At 36.8% G+C, this 10,586-nt stretch overlaps 2 non-coding genes across 2 annotated transcripts; both read left to right on the top strand.

Moving 5' to 3' along the window:
- The first annotated feature begins 4,367 nt into the window (after positions 1-4,367).
- Positions 4,368-6,162, top strand: GLRG_12552. Its single transcript, XR_001139489.1, has one exon. It is a non-coding gene; the product is annotated as an 18S ribosomal RNA (ribosomal RNA).
- A 183-nt stretch (positions 6,163-6,345) lies between these two features.
- On the top strand, positions 6,346-9,843 carry GLRG_12551. The gene has a single exon (XR_001139488.1). It is a non-coding gene; the product is annotated as a 28S ribosomal RNA (ribosomal RNA).
- The last annotated feature ends 743 nt before the right edge of the window (positions 9,844-10,586 follow it).

The following is a 10,586-nucleotide window of genomic DNA, read 5'->3' as shown; positions in this document are numbered from 1 at the left end:
GGCTATAGGGAAGTTCTGTTTTAAGGGGTAAGAAGGCCCGGTATAGCAAAAGGGAAGCCGGTTAATATTCCAGCACCTAGATGTGGGTTTTGCGCGGCAACGTAACTAAACGCGGAGACAATAGCAGGGGCCTTAGGCAGAGTTCTCTTTTCTTCTTAACGGTCTATTACCCTAAAATTAGTTTGTCTAGAGCTAGGGTTTAACGGCTGGAAGAGCCTAGCACTTCTGTTAGGTCTAGTGTGCTCTTAACGTCTCTTAAAAATCTGCAGGAAGGAATAATTCTTACGCTAGGTTATACTTATAACTGCAGTAGGTCTCTAAGGTAAATAGCCTCTAGTTAATAGAATAATATAGATAAGAGAAGTTAGCAAAACAGATCTATAACTTTAGGATAAGGATTAGCTCTAAGGGTTAGGTACGTTAGGCTTTAGGCGGACGGCCTGGGAGTAGGTCGCCACTAGCTAGGTAACTGGCTAGAGGCTTCTAGTATCTAGGTTCTAACGCCTTTAGCAGGCTTTAGCCGTCCGGCGTACAATTAATAACTAACTTAGAACTAGTATAGACAAGGGGGAATCTAACTATCTAATTAAAACATAGTATTATAATAGCTAGAAAGTGGTGTTAACGTAATATAATTTCTACTTAGTGCTCTAAATATTAAAGTAAAGTAATTTAACTAAGCGTAGGTAAATAGCAGGAGTAACTATAACTCTCTTAAGGTAGCTAAATACCTTATTATCTAATTAGTAATACGTATAAATAGATTAATAAGATTCCTACTGTCCTTATCTACTATCTAGTAAAACTACAGCTAAGGGAATAGGCTTAGTAGAATTAGTAGGGAAAGAAGACCCTGTTAAGCTTAACTCTAGTTTAATATTATAAAAAGATATAGGAGGTGTAGAATAGGTAGGAGCTTTAGCGCTAGTAAAATACTACTACTTCTATTGTTTTTTTACTTATTTAATAAAGCAGGGCTAGATTTACGTCTAACTTCTAGTTTTAAGGTCCTTTATAGGCCGACCTAGGTTAAAGATATTGTTAGGTAGGGAGTTTAGCTAGGGCGGTATATCTGTTAAACTATAACGCAGGTGTCCTAAGGGGGGCTTATAGAGAATAGAAATCTCTAGTAGAATAAAAAGGTAAAAGTCCTCTTAATTTTGATTTTTAGTGTAAATACAAACTATAAAAGTGTAGCCTATTAATCCTTTAGTCCCTTAAAATTTAAGGCTAGAGGTGCTAGAAAAGTTACTATAAGGATAACTAGCTTATAGTAGCTAAGTGTTTATAGTGACGTTGCTTTTTAATCCTTTAATATTAGCTCTTCTTATTATACTAAAGCAGAATTTAGTAAGCGTTAGATTGTTTACCTACTAATAAGGAACATAAGCTAGGTTTAGACTGTTATAAGATAGGTTAGTTTTACCTTACTAATAACCTTGTTATAATAGTAATTAAGCTTAGTACAAGAGGAACTACTTATTTAGATAATTAGTTTTTATAGCTGTCTAACTAGGTAGTGCTATAACGCTACTATCTGCTAGATAATAGCTAAACGCCTCTAAGTTAGAATCTATACTAGAACGTAACGATACTTCCTGTACGTATAGACAGACATAAATAGGCTTTAGCTTAGCGTCTTAGCAGGCAATTCCTCTACTGCTCTTAAAGCAAGTAGTGGTATTTTGCGAATTATAATTTTAGCACAAGCGGGGTTAAATCCTTTACAGACGACTTAGATATATAAAAGGGTCCTGTAAGTAGTAGAGTAGCCTTGTTATTATAATCTGCTAAAGGTAAGCCCTCCTTTGCCTTAATTTCCTTATAAACTTTAACGGCCTCTAGCTAGGAGAGCGCAAGGTAACTAGACGGTTAGGAGAATAAGCAAGGCCGCGCCGGCGTTCCGGTGCGGCTAAGTCTTATGTAAATAAAAAAGGTACCCTAGAAAAAGATACTAGAGGTTAAGTGCCGCTTATAAGAGCCTAAGTGCCCTAGGGGGGCAGGAGGGCGGCTAGGTGTATAGACTAGAGTTACCCTGGAAAGAGAAAAAGGTACCCTAGAAGGGGCTCTAGGTAGAAAAGGTACCCTAGGGAGGCCTCCTACTGACGGGAAGAAGGGCCCCTTAGTAGGAAAAGGTACCCTAGAAAAGAAAGTGCCTAAGGGGAATTAATTAGGAAATATAGGTTAGGTATAAGGCGGTGTAATAGAGTATAAGTAGTCTTTTAGGTCCTATATATATAAGGGAACCTTCTTAAAAAGGTAAAATAGGGTACTAAAAAATAAGTTTCTTATTAAGATACTAGGTAGGTATCTTATTTTTAGAGGGGAGGTTTTTTTTTATTAGGTATACACTAGAAAAAAGAAGTAAAATAGTAAAAAAGAAAAAGAAAGTAAAGTAATATAAGGTATATAAAGATAAATAGATATAGAAAAAGTAAAGTATAAAGAATATTTCTTTTAAAAAGTAAAACTAAATAAAGACTATAGATATAGAGGTCTACTTAGGTAGACCTAGGCTTTAGACTTACTACTTCTAGTATAAGGCTATAGAGTACCCTTTAGTAAGTAGAGTGTACTATACTACCTATAGGTAGGCCTTATTGTGGCTAAAAGAACCGGCCTTAAAGTTTAAAAAACTAGCGTTTAGATATAGGAGTGTTATATAGTAAGTAGGCTAGTAAGGTAGGCTTATAGAGGGCGCTAGGGTAGTTATAAAGCTATAAGGCCTATAGTAGTAAAGGCCTATAGTAGTAGGGGCCTTATAGCGTAAGATATAGTAGTAAGAAGTTAGGTAAAAAAGATACCCTAAAAGGGGAAAAACAGTACCCTAGAAGGGGAAGAAAAGGTACCCTAGGAAGAAAAAAAGGTACCCTAGAAGCTAAAAAAGGTACCCTAGAAAGAAAAAAAAGGTACCTTAGAAAAAAAAAAGGGTACCCTAGAAGCTAAAGGTACCCTAGAAAGAAAAAAAGGTACCCTAGAAGCTAAAAAAGGTACCTTAGAAAGAAAAAAAGGTACCTTAGAAAAGAAAAAGGGTACCCTAGAAGAGGAAGTGCCTAACAGCGGCCCTAGCCCTAGGCCTCTTACACCTAGCCCTAGGCTATAAGGCGCCTTCTAGTAGGTAGAGTGTACTACCTTACCCCTAGGTAGGCCCTATAGCGGCTAAGAAAACCGGCCTTAAAGTTTAAAAAACTGGCGTTTAGACGGGGGGGTGTTATATAACAGCTAGGCCAGTAAGACAGGCTTATAGAGGGCGCCAGGGCGGTCACAAAGCAGTAAGGCCTGCGGCGGTTAGGGTCCTATAGCGTTAGATATAGTGGTAGGAAGTTAGGTAGAAAAAGGTACCCTAGAAGAGAAAAAAGGCACCCTAGAAAGGAAAAAAGGTACCCTAGAAAAAAAAAAGATACCCTAGAAGAGGAAAAAGGCGGTACACGCAGGTGCACGCAGGCGTAGGCAATTAACTAGCGACGGCAACAGTGAGGTTAGGTGGTTATAATTAACTAGCAATAGCGACAGTAAGGTTAGGTGGTTACGATTAACTAGCAACGGCGATAGCGAGGTTAGGTAGTTATAATTAACTAGTAATGGCGACGGCGAGGTCGCGCGACGGGCATGCCACAGGGCTGCGTGCAGGATTAGATAAGGTTTTAGTAGCTATAAGTCAATTTTTTTGTTTTCCTATATAAATCTTTTTTTTAGGAAATGTTTTTTTAGGCTAAAACCTAGTAGAGCAGGGTAAGGGCCTAAAAGATGTCAGTAGGCCTATAAGAAGAGAGTAAGTGCGGCCCTAACAGGCAGCATAGCGCAGCTACTCTGCCCCTTAGCGGGTGCACGCTATAGAAATACGGCGTAACTAGTCCTATATCTTAAAGACTACTACATAGTGTCTCCTTAAACAGCCTTAAAGGGCAGTGTCCTCAGTCGCGGGGAGTTTATAGTAGAAGTTACCTCCTACTATAGTGGCCGCCTAGGCAGACCGCTAATCTAGGATTGCCTAGAGGGATTAGGGGTCTTTAGGCCCCTAGTCTTAAAGGATAGGTTCTATAGATAGATAGCTGCTAGCTACACTTATATAGAGTAACAGGAGAAAAACGCCTACAATAGACGCTAAATAGCTAAAGCTACAGGGCCAGTTTCTCCTCTTAGGGCCCCTAAGCCACGCAACCCCCTAACAGGGCATAGCGCGGCGAACGGTGCGCTCTAGGGAATTTAGAGGGGGAAGGTGGAAGCCTCCTAGGGCGTCGTTAGCCTAGCCAAACGGCTGTCCTGGAGGGCGTAAGCGCTGTTTACGCAGCGCAAGCAACACTAGTAACTAAACTTCTTTAGCGCTGCTTACAGCGCTAATAGCTAACCCTAGCGTTACAATAGTTACCTAGTTAATTCTACTAGTAGTTATATACTTATCTTAAAGATTAAGCTATATATGTCTAAGTATAAGCAATTATATAGTGAAACTGTAAATAGCTTATTATATAAGTTATTATTTATTTAATAGTACCTTACTATATAGATAACTATAGTAATTCTAGAGCTAATATATACTAAAAACCCTAACTTATAAAGAGGTGTATTTATTAGATTAAAAACCAATGCCCTTTAGGGCTTACTAGTGATTTATAATAACTTCTTAAATCATATAGCCTTACGCTAGCAATAGTTTATTTAAATTTCTTCCCTATTAACTTTTAATACTAGAGTAGTGTTCTAGTATAGTTATAACAGGTAACAGAGGGTTAGGGCTTGACCCTAGAGAAGGAGCCTAAGAAACGGCTACTATATCTAAGGAAGGCAGCAGGTGCGTAAATTACCTAATCCTGACATAGGGAGGTAGTGACAATAAATACTAATATAGGGCTCTTTTAGGTCTTATAATTAGAATAAGTATAATTTAAATCCCTTAATAAGGAATAATTAGAGGGTAAGTCTGGTGCTAGCAGCTATAGTAATTCTAGCTTTAATAGCGTATATTAAAGTTGTTATAGTTAAAAAGCTTGTAGTAGAACCTTAGGCCTAGCTAGCTAGTCTACCTCACCGCGTGCACTAGTCTAGCTAGGCCTTTCCCTCTGCAGAACCATATGCCCTTTACTAGGTGTGCTAGGGAAGTAGGACTTTTACTTTAAAAAAATTAGAGTGCTTTAGGCAGGCCTATACTTAAATATATTAGTATAGAATAATAGAATAGGACGTGTAGTTCTATTTTATTAGTTTCTAGGACTACTGTAATAATTAATAGGGACAGTTAGGGGCATTAGTATTTAATTATTAGAGGTAAAATTCTTAGATTTATTAAAGACTAACTACTATAAAAGTATTTACTAAGGATGTTTTTATTTATTAGGAATAAAAGTTAGGGGATTAAAGATAATTAGATACTGTTATAGTCTTAACTATAAACTATACTAACTAGGGATTAGATAATGTTATTTTTTAACTTATTTAGCACCTTACAAGAAATTAAAGTGCTTAGGCTCTAGGGGGAGTATAGTCGTAAGGCTGAAACTTAAAGAAATTAACAGAAGGGCACCACTAGGGGTAGAGCCTGTAGCTTAATTTAACTTAACATAGGGAAACTTACTAGGTCTAGATATAATAAGGATTAATAGATTAAGAGCTCTTTCTTAATTTTGTAGGTAGTAGTGTATAGCTGTTCTTAGTTAGTGGAGTGATTTATCTGCTTAATTATAATAATAAACAAGACCTTAACCTGCTAAATAGCCTGTATTACTTTAGTAGTACGCTAGCTTCTTAGAGGGACTATTAGCTTAAGCTAATAGAAGTGCAAGGTAATAACAGGTCTATAATGCCCTTAGATGTTCTAGGCCGCACGCACGTTACACTAACAGAGCCAGTAAGTACTCCCTTGGCCGGAAGGCCTAGGTAATCTTATTAAACTCCGTCGTGCTAGGGATAAAGCATTATAATTATTGCTCTTTAATAAGGAATCCCTAGTAAGCGCAAGTTATTAGCTTACGTTAATTACGTCTCTACCTTTTATATACACTGCCTGTTACTACTACTAATTAAATAGCTTAGTAAGGCTTTTAGACTAGCCTAGAGAGGTAGGTAACTACCACTTAAGGCTAGAAAGTTATCTAAACTTAGTTATTTAGAGGAAGTAAAAGTCGTAATAAGGTCTCTATTAGTAAACTAGTGGAGGGATTATTACTAAGTTACTGCTTTATAACCCTTTATAAATATACCTAACTGTTACTTTAGTAGGTTAGGGGGTCCCCTCTTTAGGGGACGCCCTCCTGGCCAGGCCCTACTGCAAGGCTCGGCGCCTGCTAGAGGATAACTAAACTCTAATTTAATAACGTCTCTTCTAAGTAGTATAAGTAAATAATTAAAACTTTTAATAACAGATCTCTTAGTTCTAGTATTAATAAAGAACGTAGCAAAATATAATAAGTAATATAAATTATAGAATTTAGTAAATTATTAAATCTTTAAACGTATATTACGCCTGCTAGTATTTTAGTAGGTATACCTGTTTAAGCGTTATTTTAACCCTTAAGCTCTGCTTAGTGTTAGGGCCCTACAGCGTACGTTATAGGCCCTTAAAGGTAGTGGCAGACCCTTCTAAAGCCTCCTTTACGTAGTAACTAACGTCTTGTATTAGGATCTAGAGGGACTCTTGCTATAAAACCCCTAACTTTTTAACTAGTTAACCTTAGATTAGGTAGGAATACCTACTAAACTTAAGTATATTAATAAGCAGAGGAAAAGAAACTAATAGGGATTGCCCTAGTAACAGCAAGTAAAGCGGTAACAGCTTAAATTTAAAATCTAGCCCTAGGCCTAAGTTATAATTTGTAGAGGATGCTTTTAGCGTAGTGCCTTCTAAGTTCCCTAGAACAGGACGCTATAGAGGGTAAGAGCCCTATATAGTTAGACACTAAGCCTCTATAAAGCTCCTTTAATAAGTTAAGTAGTTTAGGAATACTGCTTAAAATAGGAGGTATATTTCTTCTAAAGCTAAATATTAGCTAGAGACTAATAGCGTATAAGTAGAGTAATTAAAAGATAAAAAGCACTTCAAAAAGAGGGTTAAACAGTATGTAAAATTATTAAAAGGGAAGCGCTTATGACTAGACTTACGCCTAGTAAATCACCTAGCTCTTATAGCTAGGGCACTTTACTAGCACAGGCTAGCATTAGCTTGCCGTTAGGGACAAAAGCTTAGGGAACGTAGCTCTCTTTAGGGAGTGTTATAGCCCCTTATATAATACCCTTTAGCAGGCTAAGGTACGCGTTCGTAAGGATGCTAGCGTAATAGTTATTAGCGACCTGTCTTAAAACATAGACCAAGGAGTTAACCTTATATGTAAGTGTTTAGGTGTTAAACCCCTATACGTAATAAAAGTGAACGCAGGTGAGAGCTTTAGCGTATTATCGACCAATCCTAATGTTCTTAGATAGATTTAAGTAAGAGCATATAGGGTTAGACCTAAAAGAAGGTAAACTATACGTATATAGGGTAAAGCTAGAGGAAACTCTAGTAGAGGCTTATAGCAGTTCTAACATGTAAATTAATTGTTAAATATACGTATAGGGGCAAAAGACTAATTAAACCTTCTAGTAGCTAGTTTCTGCTAAAGTTTCCCTTAGGATAGTAGTATTAAACTTAGTTTTATAAGGTAAAGTAAATAATTAGGGACTTAGAGGCGCTATATAGCCTTTATCTATTCTTAAACTTTAAATATATAAGAAGCCCTTATTACTTAATTAAACGTAGGTATTTAAATATATTAACACTAGTAGGCTATTTTTAGTAAGCAGAACTAGCGATACAGGATAAACTAAACGCGAGGTTAAGGTGCTAAAGTAGTTACTTATTAGACACTACAAAAGGTGTTAGTACATCTTAACAGTAAGATAGTGGCTATAGAAGTCAGAATCCGCTAAGGACTATATAATAACTTACCTACTAAATATACTAGCCCTAAAAATAGATGGCGCTTAAGTAACTTACCTATACCTTACCCTTAGTGTAGAAATAATACGCTAAGGAGTAGGCAGACGTAGAGGTTAGTAATAAAGCCTAGGGCGTAAGCCTAAGTAGAACAGCCTCTAGTGTAAATCTTAGTAGTAGTAGTAAATACTTTAATAAGAACTTAAAGGACTAAAGTAGGGAAAGGTTCTATATAAATAGCAGTTAGATATAGGTTAGTTAATCCTAAGCTATAGGGAAGTTCTGTTTTAAAGGGGTACTTATGCCCTGTATAGCAAAAGGGAAGCTAGTTAATATTCTGGCACCTAGATATGGGTTTTACGTAGCAACGTAACTAAACGTGGAGATAACGGCGGGGGCCCTAGGCAGAGTTCTCTTTTCTTCTTAACAGTTTATTACCTTAAAATTAGTTTGTCTAGAGCTAGGGTTTAACAGCTAGAAGAGCCTAGCACTTCTGTTAGGTCTAGTGTGCTCTTAACGTCTCTTAAAAATCTGCAGGAAGGAATAATTCTTACGCTAGGTTATACTTATAACTGCAGTAGGTCTCTAAGGTAAATAGCCTCTAGTTAATAGAATAATATAGATAAGAGAAGTTAGCAAAACAGATCTATAACTTTAGGATAAGGATTAGCTCTAAGGGTTAGGTACGTTAGGCTTTAGGCGGACGGCCTGGGAGTAGGTCGCCACTAGCTAGGTAACTGGCTAGAGGCTTCTAGTATTTAGGTTCTAACGCCTTTAGCAGGCTTTAGCTGTCTGGCGTATAATTAATAACTAACTTAGAACTAGTATAGATAAGGGGAATCTAACTATCTAATTAAAACATAGTATTATAATAGCTAGAAAGTGGTGTTAACGTAATATAATTTCTACTTAGTGCTCTAAATATTAAAGTAAAGTAATTTAACTAAGCGTAGGTAAATAGCAGGAGTAACTATAACTCTCTTAAGGTAGCTAAATACCTTATTATCTAATTAGTAATACGTATAAATAGATTAACAAGATTCCTACTGTCCCTATCTACTATTTAGCAAAACTATAGCTAAGGGAATAGGCTTAGTAGAATTAGTAGGGAAAGAAGACCCTGTTAAGCTTGACTCTAGTTTAATATTATAAAAAGATATAGGAGGTGTAGAATAGGTAGGAGCTTGAGCGCTAGTGAAATACTACTACTCCTATTGTTTTTTTACTTATTTAATAAAGCAGGGCTAGATTTATGTCTAACTTCTGGTTTTAAGGTCCTTTACAGGCTAACCTAGGTTAAAGACATTATTAGGTAGGGAGTTTAGCTAGGGCGGCATATCTATTAAACTATAACGTAGGTGTCCTAAGGGGGGCTTATAGAGAATAGAAATCTCTAGTAGAACAAAAGGGTAAAAGTCCCCTTAATTTTGATTTTTAGTGTAAATATAAACTATAAAAGTGTGGCCTATTAATCCTTTAGTCCCTTGAAATTTAAGGCTAGAGGTGCTAGAAAAGTTACTATAGGGATAACTAGCTTGTGGCAGCTAAGCGTTTATAGCGACGTTGCTTTTTAATCCTTTAATATTAGCTCTTCTTATTATACTAAAGCAGAATTTAGTAAGCGTTAGATTGTTTACCTACTAATAAGGAACATAAGCTAGGTTTAGACTGTTATAAGATAGGTTAGTTTTACCTTACTAATAACCTTGTTATAATAGTAATTAAGCTTAGTACAAGAGGAACTACTTATTTAGATAATTAGTTTTTATAGCTGTCTAACTAGGTAGTGCTATAACGCTACTATCTGCTAGATAATAGCTAAACGCCTCTAAGTTAGAATCTATACTAGAACGTAACGATACTTCCTGCACGTATAGACAGACATAAATAGGCTTTAGCTTAGCGTCTTAGCAGGCAATTCCTTTACTGCTTTTAAAGTAAGTAGTAGTATTTTACGAATTATAATTTTAGCATAAGCAGGGTTAAATCCTTTGCAGATAACTTAGATATGTAAAAGGGTCCTGTAAGCAGTAGAGTAGCCTTGTTATTACGATCTGCTAAGGGTAAGCCCTCCTTTGCCTTAATTTCCTTATAAACTTTAACGGCCTCTAGCTAGGAGAGCGCAAGGTAACTAGACGGTTAGGAGAATAAGCGAGGCCGCGCCGGCGTTCCGGTGCGGCTAAGTCTTATGTGAACAAAAAAGGTACCCTAGAAAAGGATACCAGAGGTCAAGTGCCGCTTATAAGAGCCTAAGTGCCCTAGGGGGGCAGGAGGGCGGCTAGGTGTATAGACTAGAGTTACCCTAGAAAGGGAAAAAGGTACCCTAGAAGGGGCTCTAGGTAGAAAAGGTACCCTAGGGAGGCCTCCTACTAACAAAAAGAAGGGCCCCTTAGTAGGAAAAGGTACCCTAGAAAAGAAAGTGCCTAGGGGGAATTAATTAGGAAATATAGGTTAGGTATAAGGCGGTGTAATAGAGTATAAGTAGTCTCTTAGGTCCTATATATATAAGGGAACCTTCTTAAAAAGGTAAAATAAGGTACTAAAAAATAAGTTTCTTATTAGATACTAGGTAGGTATCTTATTTTTAGAGGGGAGGTTTTTTTTTATTAGGTATACACTAGAGAAAGGAAGTAGAATAGTAAAGAGGAAAAAGAAAGTAAAGTAATATAAGGTATAT

This window comes from Colletotrichum graminicola, assembly GCF_000149035.1.
Source record: "Colletotrichum graminicola M1.001 genomic scaffold supercont1.112, whole genome shotgun sequence".
NCBI classification, from domain to species: domain Eukaryota; kingdom Fungi; phylum Ascomycota; class Sordariomycetes; order Glomerellales; family Glomerellaceae; genus Colletotrichum; species Colletotrichum graminicola.
This window is presented reverse-complemented; position numbering and strand designations above follow the sequence as displayed.